Source organism: Phyllopteryx taeniolatus, unplaced genomic scaffold, assembly GCF_024500385.1.
Source record: "Phyllopteryx taeniolatus isolate TA_2022b unplaced genomic scaffold, UOR_Ptae_1.2 contig_149, whole genome shotgun sequence".
Lineage (NCBI taxonomy): Eukaryota > Metazoa > Chordata > Actinopteri > Syngnathiformes > Syngnathidae > Phyllopteryx > Phyllopteryx taeniolatus.
Window position 1 is genome coordinate 8808 of NW_026903071.1, and position 12030 is coordinate 20837.

General features: G+C 47.2%; 4 non-coding genes across 4 annotated transcripts; 3 read left to right on the forward strand and 1 right to left on the reverse strand.

Annotated features, from left to right (window-relative positions):
* The first annotated feature begins 3074 nt into the window (after nucleotides 1–3074).
* On the forward strand, nucleotides 3075–3147 carry trnav-uac (transfer RNA valine (anticodon UAC)). The gene has a single exon. It is a non-coding gene; the product is annotated as a tRNA-Val (tRNA).
* Nucleotides 3148–9486: 6339 nt separating this feature from the next.
* On the reverse strand, nucleotides 9487–9558 carry trnag-ucc (transfer RNA glycine (anticodon UCC)). Its single transcript has one exon. It is a non-coding gene; the product is annotated as a tRNA-Gly (tRNA).
* A 948-nt stretch (nucleotides 9559–10506) lies between these two features.
* trnad-guc (transfer RNA aspartic acid (anticodon GUC)) lies at nucleotides 10507–10578 on the forward strand. The gene has a single exon. It is a non-coding gene; the product is annotated as a tRNA-Asp (tRNA).
* A 243-nt stretch (nucleotides 10579–10821) lies between these two features.
* trnad-guc (transfer RNA aspartic acid (anticodon GUC)) lies at nucleotides 10822–10893 on the forward strand. Its single transcript has one exon. It is a non-coding gene; the product is annotated as a tRNA-Asp (tRNA).
* Nucleotides 10894–12030: the final 1137 nt, after the last annotated feature.

The window sequence follows — 12030 nt, forward strand, 5'->3', positions numbered from 1 at the left end:
GAGAATATTTCGAAGACCTCCTCAATTCCACCGACACGCCTTCCCATGAGGGAGCAGAGTCTGGGTTCTCTGAGGCGGGCTCTCCTATCTCTCGGGTTGAGGTCACTGAGGTGGTTAAAAACCTTATCGGTGGCTGGGCCCCGGGGTTGAATGAGATTCGCCCGGAGTTCCTCAAGGCTTTGGATGTTGTTGGGCTGTCCTGGTTAACACGCCTATGCAACATCGCGTGGACATCGGGGACAGTGCCTCTGGAATGGCAGACAGGGGGATCATACTCCTCAGCCTCCCTGGTAAGGTCTATTCAGGGGTGCTGAAGAGGAGAGTCCATCGGGAAGTTGAATCTCAGATTCAGGAGGAGCAGTGTGGTTTTCGTCCTGGCCGTGGAACAGTGGACCAGCTCTACACTCTTAGCAGGGTCCTCGAGGGTGCATGTGTTTTGTGGACTTGGAGAAGGTGTTCAACTGTGTCCCTCGGGGTGTCCTGTGAGGGGTGCTTCGGGAGTATGGGGTACAGAACCCCCTGATACGGGCTGTTCGGTCCCGGTACGACCGGAGTCAGAGTTTGGTCCGCATATCCGGGAGTAAGTCAGACTCATTTCCGGTGAGGGTTGGACTCCACCAAGGCTGCCCTTTGTCACCGATTCTGTTCATATCTTTTATGGACAGAATTTCTAGGCGCAGCCGAGGCGCAGAGGGGGTCCAGCTTAGTGGCCTCAGTATTGCATCACTGCTTTTTGCAGATGATGTGGCTCTGTTGGCTTCATCAAGCCATGACCTCCAACTCTCACTGGAGCAGTTCGCAGCCGAGTGTGAAGCGGCTGGGATGAGAATCAGCACCTCCAAATCTGAGACCATGGTCCTCAGTCGGAAAAGCGTGGCAGGCTCTCTCCAGGTCGGGGATGAGATCCTGCCCCAAGTGGAGGAGTTCAAGTATCTTGTTCACGAGTGAGGGAAGAATGGAACGGGAGATTGACAGGCGGATCGGTGCAGCGTCTGCAGTGATGCGGACTTTGTATCGATCTGTTGTGGTAAAGAAGGAGCTAAGCCGGAAGGCGAAGCTCTCAATTTACCGGTCGATCTACGTTCCTACCCTCAACTATGGTCACGAGCTAAGGGTCGTGACTGAAAGAACAAGATCCCGGCTACAAGCTGCCGAAATGAGTTTCCTCCGCAGGGTGTCCGGGCTCTCCCTTAGAGATAGGGTGAGAAGCTCGGTCATCCGGGAGGATCTCAGAGTAGAGTCGCTGCTCCTCCACATCGAGAGGAGCCAGATGAGGTGGCTGGGGCATCTGATTCGGATAACTGCCGGACACCTCCCTGGTGAGGTGTTCTGGGCACGTCCCAATGGGAGGAGACCCCGGGGACGACCCAGGACACGCTGGAGAGCATACATCCTTCGGCTTGCCTGGGACCGCCTCGGGATTCCCCCGGGAGAGCTGGATGAAGTGGCCGGGGAGAGGGAAGTCTGGGCGTCCTTGCTAAAGCAACTGCCCCCGCGACATCGGATAAGCGGTAGAAAATGGATGGATGGATGGAGAAAGAACTGGACCCCCACATCAGACAGAAAAAGGAGGAGGATATCACCAAGTTTCCATCGACTGGTGTCCCTTTGAAGATTGAAGATGAAGGTCAGTGAGGAGAGCAGAGGGGCGGAGCCTCCAAGCAGCTGCTCAAGTCAACACATGACAACAGAAGCTGATGGAGAAGACCACTGTGGAGGATCACAAGCAGACGGCCTCTTAGGTCCACTATCAAATAGTGATGACATGACGTCGCACTCGACTCATGATGATGATGGACAGTCTGAAACTGATATGACATTTCAGCCTGACAACAAACGATGGAAATGTTCTCAATGTGGGAAAACCAAAAAACCAAAAATTGTACCGGCATTACCAGATAACTTGCAACCCTTTACTGCTCAGTGACTGTTTTTATTTTGTCAATGTCTTTCTGTCTCAAAAGGGTTCTCTGTCAATCGACCGCCTGTTGTCGTACCAGAGCGGCTCCAACTACCGGAGACAAATTCCTCGGGTGTTTTTTGGACAAACTTGGCAAATAAAGAAGATTCTGATTCTGATTCTGAAGAGCACTTTTAAACAACACGTGAGAACACGTACAGGGGTAAAACCCTTTTCCTGCTCAGATTGTGGCCAAAGATTCTATATACTTATCGCACTACTCGTCACTTTAAACCGCATACACTCCTTGAAGTCTCAGTGTTTTGTTGTTTGCATTTATTATGTGAGGTGATTTTATTTTTTTTCCCGCCTGTGGTTCTGAGCCGCCGGTCCCCCGGGAGAACACCGGCTTCCGTAGGGCAGGAATGAAGGAAGACTTTGAGACACCGTGGCTTTTGGGCCAATTAGATTTCTTGAACAAGCCTTAGTGTCACAGCAGCTGCTTACGAAAGCAAAAAAGACTCCCCAAAACTCCTGGACGCCAGTTCTTAAGGTTGAATTATCTGAGCGTGGAGTTAACGCAGCCGAACGGATGGTCCACTTATCTCGTAAAACACAAAACAGACTTCTTTGAAGACCCCAACCCCTGTTGTAAAACAAAGACAGGTTAGTGTCCGAAAAGACAAGGATGGCACTAATAAACGCACAAATGGCCGTGGGAATTCCATTGATGTGCGTGTGTATTTTGACAACTGCGTTCCGTTTGTCTCAAAACAAAATGCGCGTGCCCGCTGATCTACAAACGCACCATCAACAATACACAAACAGAATTGAATATTTACAAATGATGAGTCATGATAAATGCACAGACAACATAAAAATAAACGTGTAAATTGCAGATATGTTTGCGGATTTGAAAAACACGCAGATATATTTGTGTCAAAGATTTTGACACATAGTTTTTCATGGCAGATAAAAAGCAAAAGAATGAACTAACAAGCCTTGTTTCCTATTTTTAGTTTTAGGATTATTTTTTTTTAGATTATTGATACGACTATGATTTATGGTCCAAAACAGTGAAATGCACTTTTGTTTTGGTTTTTCCATCGGGTCACGTGAAACTCCCCTTAGCATGTGGTGGCGCAGTCCGCCTTGGGTCATAACTGCAGCAGCAGTTTCCATAGTCTAGTGGTTATCACGTTCGCCTTACACGCGAAAGGTCCTCGGTTCGAAACCGGGTGGAAACAGCTTGTCTTTCGAGCTTCTGTCATTAATTAGATTTTGTAATTAATGGATATGAAAGTATTAGAAGAGATAGAGTAGTGGAGGTGGGCGAGCGATTTTTCTCAATCAAAATATACAATATAGAATTACAAAATTACAAAAGAAGCTTTAAAAATGAGAAATTATAAGAATCCGTGTATGAAGCTTCCACTTCAAATATTGGATGAACTGGTTATGTATATGACAGGTAGGATGGTATGGTGTGGGGATTTTAATGCGCATAGTACATTATGGGATGGCAATAATGATAAGAACGGAGTGGTAGTGGAGGAAATAATAGAGATAAAAACTTGGTGTGTTTGAATGTTGGGAGAGGAACAAAAATGAACATGAGGACAGGATCAGGAACAGCAATAGACCTGACAAACGTGTCAGGTCTATTGCTGTTCCTGATCTATTCTATATGAGTTGGCTGGTTTGTGTGAGTGGGATGGAATTAAGAGAACAACTGTAGGAAGTGACCATTATCCAGGTTTTAAACCTGACGCGATTCCTGCGTCACTTCCGGTTTAGCGTGATTTTATGTTTCAGCATTATAAATCAAGCTATTTGGTCTCGTAAAAGGTCACTTTTTCTACGTATAAAATTTAAGAGAAAGCGACGACAAACCTTTTTTCTGTTTTGTAATCCGAAGGTTGCTACAGGAATTAGATGACTTCTCGAAAGCCAGAGGTCTTTTGTCGAACCCAAACACACACAAATGATACAGGTCGTGAATTTTTATAGAGAATTTCATGAGCTCTACCAGGGGGAATCTACAAGGAAACAAGGCAGGAAAAAGCAAACGAAGGACAAACATTGGTAGGAAGAGGCTGAGCTTGTGATGTGAGGGTGGCATGAGCGTGTATTGACAATGCATATAGCTGGGGGTTCCTGTTCTTGTTCATCGAAACACAAATATGCACCAATCTGTACTTTCAGTAGACCACAAGCTGGACTTACTTTGCATGGAACAGAATTTAGGCAGGCTGGTCGATTTCCCGGATGTTTGGCCGGGAAACAGGTGGATTTGGCGGAAAAGGAAGAGGGAAAAAAAGGAGAGCAGGAAAAAAACATGTTCCCAGGCAGGGCGGCCGGAGCCCGTATGTCGCTATTCGCAAGACGTTCGGAGTGGACGTGCGCTCCCCGCTTCCTTTCCAACGGAGTTTCCCCGGGCACCCGAAAGGGTAGCTCGGAGCGCTGGCAGGATGCCCTGCGGTGGGGAAGGGTCCGATGTGTCCTCGCCACCTCATGGTGCGAGGTGGGGCTTCCTGGCTAAGCCAGTCTTCTGCAAGTTGGTCGAACAAGAGCCAGCAAACAAAGGGGGCTCCGGCTTTCATGGCCAGCCGCCAAAAGGGTGGCTTCCACCCCCCCGCCCTCCCAGACAGAAGGAACAAATGTCACTGTTGCTTAACCAAACAGCAGGTTCCTCACCTTCTTGGTGATCAAGCCAGTTTCCCCAAAAGTTTTAAAAAACTCTATGGAGAAAACTCTGCTCCAACTGTTCAAATTGGTGTCCATCACCACGGATGGAGCACCTGCAAGGGTTGGCCGCTTGAATGGATTTATTGCCAAGTGCAGGGAGGACGACGCTTTTCCAGACTGCCTTAATTACCGCTGCATAATACACTAACAAGCACTATGCGCGAAAATGCTCAACATGAAGGAAATAATGGATTTAGCAAAGAAGATCGCCTGTTCTATTCGCGGCAGATCTCTTTTCCGTGCACATCTGGATAACGCTGACAGTGACTACTCTGAGTTACAGTTGCACACTGATGTCAGATGGCTCAGTCGAGGGAAATTCCTGCAAAGATTTCGAGACCTCTTTCAGTGAAGCTAAATATGCAGAATATAGCCAATTAGCATTTTTAACTGATGTGACCAACATGCTGAATGAACTGAACCTAGAGCTGCAAGGAAAAGATAAAACTGTGATCAATATGATAAGCTCAATTAATGTTTTCAAACTAAAAATGCGAAATTTCTCCTCAAAGCTCCAGCGCCACGATTTGGCAAACTTCAAAAACCTAGTGTCGGAGTTGGAGACGCAAGGGAAATCATGTGTGCAGCTTGACAGCGTACGCGACACAGAACAGATTGATAATCGTCTGTCAGAGTTTGACAAACGATTTCAAGACTTTGCATTACTCGAGCCAATCGCTACGTTCATGTGCTACCCTTTTCAGGAAGATGCTGGGGTTGTTTCACTCGCATCAAAAATGGCAACACTCTTTGACCTCAATTCTACTGGAGTAGAGGAGGAGATTTTGACATTACAAGCCGATATTGCGCTGAAGTCCAAAGCCCGTGGACAGTTCTGGTGCTTACTCACAGAGGAGAAGTACCCCAACATGAGGAAACGTGCAACCTGTTTGACTGCATTATTCGGCTCAACTTATTTATGCCAGTCAGCCATTTCTCACATGAAGATCATCAAGTCCAAGTACTGATGATCATTTGGAAGTGTGCTTGAGGCTAGCTGTCAGCAGCGACTGTCCGGATTATGCATCTCTGGCTGATTCCATTCAGTGCAAGTCATCAGAGTAAGGTAAGGACAAAAAAATTGTTGTGTTCAGCAATATGGGTTCACACAGTTATGCAAGGTAAAAAAAGCATCATCCCTAAAGTGTTGTGCGACGCACGGAGCGAGCCAACGGGGATTTGAACGCCTCCCCGTGTGAATTGGCCTGCTACTAGCGGCTAGTATCTGTTACCCGCTATAGTGGACTCACGGATGGGTGGACCAGCTTGAGGTCCATCCAGTATTACACAGCCTCACTCCGTACGCCGTGCGTAGACCCGCACAGCAGAGACACTTAATGGCAAGTTGACTGTTTATTCTGTTCGCAAGCCCGCAAGCTGTTAGTGAGCTAACAAGCTCGCTCGATCACGGCTGGTAAATCCAATAGGTCAGCGCCTCGCTGACATATTGACCTTTACTCTTTGAATTAAACTACTGAAATTAAGTTTTCCACGATTCATTCATCAGCATTAACAACAGCTGCAAACGTTTTGGCCCTTTTTTCCTCATTTTTTTGCAGAACCACTGACACTGTTTCATTATTTACTTTTTTTTTTTTTAGGGCTAACAATGCCTTTGACTTTGATTTAATATACATGGTAAATGCAAACACAGAGTAGTTAATTTTCAGTTAATGTTTTTGGTTAAATTAAAAGATGGCATCGTTAAAATTGTCAGGGGGAGCGTTTTATCATGATTTGTTTTCTACTTTGTAAAGTTAATTGAGTTTTTACGTTGTCTTCTTAGTTTAAGCACATGAGCTTTTGTTTTGGAGGATAGACACTGGAACTCACGCCGTAGCGCTAACGGTAACTTCCAGAAACAAAAGTAACGAGACATCAAAGAGATACAAATGAAACCAAATGTCCTGTGCTGCATATTTATTCCTTGGGCGACCCTCCGATGAAGCGAAGAGAAAGATAGCCAGAAGTTTGATATTTGCCTGACGTTCGCCAGGGACTCTCTACAAGTTACACGACAATTTTCACTGCAAATCAATCCAAACACTTTTTCTCATTCTGATTGCTGTTGGAGTTGGCAATGGGTTGCGGGTCATCATTGCCCCGTGACCGTCTCGCCCCACCCCTGCCAGTCTCCCCAATTTGAATGCATGGCACCCCAGCACACATGATCACAGTACAGCAATAATGGTTATGTTTCGGAATATGTTTGACGATTATTGCCTTTTGGTGATTATTAATTGCATCCAGTTTTTCTATGATGCAAGATATCAGCAAACCTTGACCTGTAGTAAGTAGTGGCCTCCCATTGCCACCTACTACAGCAAACACAATGAAAATATTTTGATATATGCTGATTTGTTCCTCATTTGTCACCCTGGGATGTGTAACTTGTACATCTACATTTTGGGTGACCAGAAATCCAGCCGCAAGTTTTTTTTTACAGACCGTTTCTGAAATTTTCCTCCACATACTACACATGTGAAATAGTCAAAAATGTTGTAAGGAGGCCGAGTACGAGCGTGTGAGAACTGAATGTTAGGCGAATATCAAACATCCGGGCAACTTTCTCTCGGTATATTTATTAAGATGTGAAGGAGCTAGTTTGACTTTTACTCGTTGGGAAAATAAGCGTTCGGATATAACCGATTTTGAGGTTTGCTGTTTTTCCAAACTCTTTTCCGTTCGAGCTGTGCAGTATGTGTAACCAAGGAGACGCTGCGCTCTTTGTGACGTACGCAGTCACGTGATGATGAAAGAGCATCAGTGTATAGAAAACCTCAGGGGGCTTTCCAAAAGTAATCAGTTCCAAGACCAGCAAGAAGCTTGTATCTTAACTTCAGCCATGGAGGGTCCATCTTTCATCAGGTATGTAAATGTTGACGAGACGTTAAAGGACTTGCTCGTAATCTTCTTATTCTTTTCCTTTCGGCTTGTCCCGTTAGGGGTCGCCACAGCGCGTAATCCTTTTCCAGTTCATGCCGCCATCTTTCTAATTGTTCCTCCAGCTGCTCCCTGCTTTCACTGCAGATCACAATGTCATCTGCAAACATCATGGTCCACGGGGATTCCAGTCTAACCTCATCTGTCAGCCTATCCATCACCACTGCAAAAAGGAAGGGGCTCAGGGCTGATCCCTGATGCATGTCATCAGGACCAACTGCCTTTCCATTTTTCTTCCTCTTTATGCCTATCTAACTTCCCCCTAACTAATCATTGCCACTTCCTGGTCCACCGCACTTGCCTCTTCTACTCTCCCTTCTCTCTCATTTTCCTCATTCATCAACTCCTCGAAGTATTCTTTCCATCTAGCTAGCACACTGCTGGCATCACTCAACATATTTCCATCTCTATCCTTAATCACCCTAACCTGCTGCCCTATCCTTCCCATCTCTATCCCTCTGTCTGGCCCGCCTGTATAGATCCTTTTCTCCTTCTTTAGTGTCCAACCTGCCATACATGTCAGCATATGCCTCTTGTTTGGCCTTTGCCACCTCAACCTTTGCCCTGTGTCGCATCTCAATGTATTCCTTTCACCTCTCCTCGGTCCTCTCAGTATCCCACTTCTTCTTAGATAACCTTTTTCCTTGTAGGATTTCCTGTACTGTGAGGTTCCACCACCAAGTCTCCTTTTCTCCTTTCCTGCCAGATGATGCACCAAGTACTCTCCTGCCTTCCTCTCTGATCACCTTGGCTGCAGTGGTCCAGTCTTCTGGAAGCTCCTCCCGTCCACCGAGAGCCTGTCTCTCCTCTTCCCGAAAAGCTGCACAACACTCGTCCTGTCTCAGCTTCCACCACATGGTTCTCTTCTCTGCCTTTGTCTTCCTAATCTTCTTCCCCACCACCAGAGTCATCTTACACACCACCATCCTATGCTGTCTAGCCACACTCTCCCCTACCACAACCTTACAGTTGGTAACCTCCTTCAGATTACATCGTCTGCACAAGATGTAATCCACCTGCGTGCTTCTACCTCTGCTCTTGTAGGTCACCCGATGTTCGTGCCTCCTCTGGAAAAAAGTGTTAACTACAGCCATGCGCATCCTTGTTGCAAAGTCTACCACCATCTGTCCCTCCAAGTTCCTCTCCTGGATGCCGTAATTACCCATCACTTCTTTATCACCCCTATTTCCTTCACTGACATATCCATTACAATCTGCACCAATCACGACTCTCTCGCTGTCTGGGATGCTCAGAACTACTTCGTCTAGCTCCTTCCAGAATTTCTTTTTCACCTCTCGGTCATAGCCACTTATCACATTATACATAACATCCTCAATTTCAGGTTTCAGCCTCATCACTCGATCTGATACTCTTTTCACCTCCAAGACATTCTGAGCCAACTCTTCTTTGAAAATAATTTCTCTTCCCATCTACACCATGGTAAAATAATTTAAACCCTGCCCCTAAAGTTTGAGCCTTACTGCCTTTCCACCTGGTCTCCTGGACACACAACCTTTCACCAAACCATCATGTCAACCAACTCCCGAGATTTTCTGTCATAGTCCCAACATTCAAAGTCCCCACATTCAGTTCTAGGCTCTGTGCTTTTCCTCCTCTCTCTCTGCCGAAGAACCCACCTCATCTTCTTTGACTTCGACCCACAGTAGCTGAATTTTCAACGGTGCCCTGCAGGTTGACGCCGCCGGTGGCGGACGTTTTTAACCCAGGCCACGACCGATCCAGTATGGAATTCTTTGGATGAACGCTCATATTTGTTTGGCAAAGTTTTAAGCCGGATGCCCTTCCTGACGCAACCCTCTGCATTTATCCGTGCTTGGGACCGGCCTACAGTTTGCACGAACTTGTGCCCCCCATAGGGCTGCATCAAAAAATCTTGCGTTGGCTGGGAATCAAACCCAGGTCAACTGCTTGGAAGGCAGCTATGCTCACCACTATACCACCAACACCTGCTTTTATACCACCAACACATGCATCCTATATATGTGGCTGATATAACCACTGACTTACATCATGGAGCGAGATTTTTTGAAACTGAAACAATGTCCAAGCATAAACCCAATAAAAAGATATTACAAACAAATGAGCTTCACAAAACATGTGGAAGTATAGTCTCAATATTAGTAGATACAGTGTCTGAGGACCCGGGTTCAATCCCCGGCCCCGCCTGTGTGGAGTTTGCATGTTCTCCCCGTGCCTGCGTGGGTTTCCTCCCACATCCCAAAAAACATGCATTAATTGGAGAATCTAAATTGCCCATAGGCATGACTGAGTGCGAATGGTTGTTTCTATGTGCCCTGCAATTGGCTGGCAACCAGTTCAGGGTGTACCCTTCCTCCTGCCCGTTAGTATAGTGGACAGTATCTCCCCCTGTCACGCGGAAGACCGGGGTTCGATTCCCCGACGGGGAGTTGGTTTCATATGGTATTTAGCTTTTGGTGGAGCTCTTCTTTGCGGGAAAACAATAAAAGCCCATCAGCCTCGTTTCCAAAGAGGGACCTCACGCGTGTTCGGCGAACATAACAACCGCTGCACGACTGAAACTGTTACACTCATGCTATCTGTTAGCAGGACAGCAAACTGCATTGCTTGCTGGAACTGGCGTTCAGGTGCATTGAGGTGGTATGGTGGACAGTATCTCTAACTGTCACGTGGAAGACTGGGGTTCGATTCCCCGACGGGGAGTTGGTTTCATATGGTCTTTAGCTTTTGGTGGAGCTCTTCTTTGCGGGAAAACAAAAAAAGCCCATCAGCCTCGTTTCCAAAGAGGGACCTCACGCGTGTTCGGCGAACATAACAACCGCTGCACGACTGAAACTGTTACACTCATGCTATCTGTTAGGACAGCAAACCACATTGAGGTTTGCTTGACACTCAGTGACCATTGGGCAACAGACTCCTCGTTAGTATAGTGGACAGTATCTCCGCCTGTCACGCGGAAGACCGGGGTTCGATTCCCCGACGGGGAGTTGGTTTCATATGGTCTTTAGCTTTTGGTGGAGCTCTTCTTTGCGGGAAAACAAAAAAGCCCATCAGCCTCGTTTCCAAAGAGGGACCTCACGCGTGTTCGGCGAACATAACAACCACTGCACGACTGAAACTGTTACACTCATGCTATCTGTTAGCAGGACAGCAAACTGCATTGCTTGCTGGAATTGGCGTTCAGGTGCATTGAGGTGTGCTTGACACTCAGTGACCATTGGGCAGCAGACTCCTCGTTAGTATAGTGGACAGTATCTCCGCCTGTCACGTGGAAGACCGGGGTTCGATTCCCCGACGGGGAGTTGGTTTCATATGTTATTTAGCTTTTAGTGGAGCTCTTCTTTGCGGGAAAACAAAAAAGCCCATCAGCCTCGTTTCCAAAGAGGGACCTCACGCGTGTTCGGCGAACATAACAACCACTGCACGACTGAAACTGTTACACTCATGCTATCTGTTAGCAGGACAGCAAACTGCATTGCTTGCTGGCATTGGCGTTCAGGTGCATTGAGGTGTGCTTGACACTCAGTGACCATTGGGCAACAGACTCCTCGTTAGTATGGTGGACAGTATCTCCGCCTGTCACGTGGAAGACCGGGGTTCGATTCCCCGACGGGGTGTTGGTTTTATATGGTCTTTAGCTTTTGGTGGGGCTCTTCTTTGCAGGAAAACAAAAAAGCCCATCAGCCTTGTTTCCAAAGAGGGACCTTACGTGTGTTCGGTGACCATAACAACCACTGCACGACTGAAACTGATATGCTCATGCAATCTTTTAGCAGATCCTCCTTCGCAACCCCACAAGGGGTCGCTAACAAAGAATTGGTACGACTGCACATGCTATCCTTGAGATCATCCGCAGCTTGGCGAAGCAAGACCCACGACAGCCCCTGCTTGGAGGCCACGTCCCCGAGCTCGGCCAGCCCGCCGTGATGGTCTGTTCTGACTCCGACGTCTCCAAATAGCGATGACAAGCGTCCCGTCCAACTGACTGGGCAAGCACATAACTGACCACTGTGATGACCAGGGAACACCCGTTACTAAAATAAAAATTCGGGGACCAAAACCCAGTTCGACAATCCGACCTCGACAGTCTCCGACCGTGCCCTGTGACTCACTGAATGACTTCAGCTACCTCCATCCATCCATCCATTTTCTGAAATGCTTCTCCTCACCTGGGTCGCGGGCGTGCTGGAGCCTATCCCAGCTATCTTCGGGCAGGAGGCGGGGTACACCCTGAACTGGTTGCCAGCCAATCGCAGGGCACACATAAACAAACAACCATTCGCACTCACATTCACACCTACGGGCAATTCAGAGTTGTCAATTAACCTACCATGCATGTTTTTTGGGAAAAAAGACAAGCAGCCATTTCGGCGTCTTCTAGGTAAACTCACCGCTAATAGCTCATCAGGGAAATTTTACTTGACGACCACACTTGAACG